This window comes from Otolemur garnettii, unplaced genomic scaffold (assembly GCF_000181295.1).
Source record: "Otolemur garnettii isolate 467f Iridium unplaced genomic scaffold, OtoGar3 scaffold00057, whole genome shotgun sequence".
Taxonomy (NCBI): Eukaryota; Metazoa; Chordata; class Mammalia; order Primates; family Galagidae; genus Otolemur; species Otolemur garnettii.
Window position 1 is genome coordinate 6,563,719 of NW_003852452.1, and position 1,894 is coordinate 6,565,612.

The 1,894-nt window shown below is 45.5% G+C and overlaps 1 protein-coding gene across 1 annotated transcript in view; it reads right to left on the minus strand.

The window, feature by feature from the left end:
• The window catches only part of TM7SF3 (transmembrane 7 superfamily member 3), a 40,570-nt gene that overhangs the window by 6,397 nt on the left and 32,279 nt on the right, over positions 1-1,894 (minus strand). The window lies entirely within an intron of this gene.

The window sequence follows — 1,894 nt, forward strand, 5'->3', positions numbered from 1 at the left end:
GGCGCCGAGCCTGCAGCCAGGTTCCTAACAGGCCACAGACCCATACCTGCCTGCAGCCTGGGGGTTAATGCAGCTCTAATCAGTCACAAAAAAGAGGGAAGCCCTTAACTCGATTTAGCACATCCAGGGTGTCCAGGGTGGAGCTTTTAGTCTACCTCTTCCACAACACCCTTCCCGTGAATCTGTCATTTAGCCAACTCTAAACAGCACCACTTTTCATCAGACTGAAGGGCTACTACAAGGAGGCCAGGAGGAATATGTTTGGCTACAGGTTTGCTAAAGTCAGAACAAAGGGGCAGTAACACACAGGTTATCAATTCTCTCAGGTATTAAAAAGAAACAAAAGTGGCTCGTAGCTCAATGGTTAGGGTGCTGGCCACATGCCCCAGGGCTAGTGGGTTGGAACCTGGCTCCGGCTAAACAAAACAACGACAACTACAACAAAAAAAATAGCCGGGCGTTGTGGTGGGTGCCTTTAGTCCCAGCTACTTGGGAGGCTGAGGCAAGAGAATTGCTTAAAGCCCAAGAGTTGGAGGTTGCTGTGAGCTGTGACGCCACAGCACTCTACTGAGGGCACACTCTACTCTGTCTGTGAGCAATTGATTTATTATGGTCTCAGTGCAGTCAGAGACTCTGCCTCAAATTAAAATTAAAAAATAGAAAAATTAGCTGGGTGTCGTGGTGGGCACTTGTAGTCATAGCTACTCAGGAGGCTGAGGCAAGAGAATCACTTGAGCCCAAGAGTTTGAGTTTGCCGTGAGCTGTGATGCCACAGCACTCTACCCAGGGTGACAACTTGAGACTCTCCCTCAAAAAAAAAAAAAAAGGTATGGGTTTGCAGCCACTAGCATTAAGAAGATGATCACTCTGTCCTTGAGCAATGAGAAACTTCATAAATAAACAGATATAAAGGGTATATACTACAATTATTCTCACCAACAGGAGCAGTTGGTCAAAAAGTATCCAACTGATGTAGGATACTTTCATAAAGAAGTTTAAAAGCTATCTCTTTATATATTATCTCACTCCACTTCTATCCTATGAGACAATTTTACAGATGATGAAACAAAGGTTCAGTACTTTGTCCAAGGTTATAAGCTAAGGAAGGACACCAGTGACAGACATAGAATGCACATGCAGGCTTTTTTCCTGGCTTCATAATTTATGCTTATTCTACTTAGCAAAAGCACATTAACTATTAGAAATTCTAACTTACCCTAACCCTAACCCTCCATCTTCTAAGCTAGTGGTCCCCAACCTTTTTGGCACCAGAGACTGGTTTCATAGTACAATTTTTCCATAGTTGTGGGGAGGGGTTTTGATATTGAGACTGTGAGCAATTGATTTACTGTTTTTTCTTTAATATTTTTTTCTTTGAGACAGAGTCTCACTATGTCACCCTCAGTAGAGTGCCGTGGCATCACAGCTCACAGCAACCTCCAACTCTTGGGCTTAAGTTATTCTCTTGCCTCAGCCTCCTGAGTAGCTGGGACTACAGGTGCCTGCCACAAGGCCAGGCTATTTTGGGTTGCAGTTGTCATTGTTATTTAGCAGGCCCAGGCCGGGCTCAAACCTGCCAGACTCAGTGTATGTGGCTGGCACCCTACTCACTGAGCTATGAGTGCTGAGCTGTGAGCAATTGATTTATTATGGTCTCTGTGCAGTCAGACATCTTAGCTAATGATAATCGGTGTTGGTAGCTGCTCCCCGGTGCTGACATCAACACATCAGCTCCACCTTAGATCATCAAGACCATCAGGCATTAGGTTCTCACAAGCAGTGCACAACCTAGATCCCTTACCTGTGCAGTTTACAGTGGGGTTCAGGCTCCTGTAAGAATCCACTGCTGCTGCTCTGACAGGAGGCAGAGCCAGGCAGTGATGCAAGCAATGGG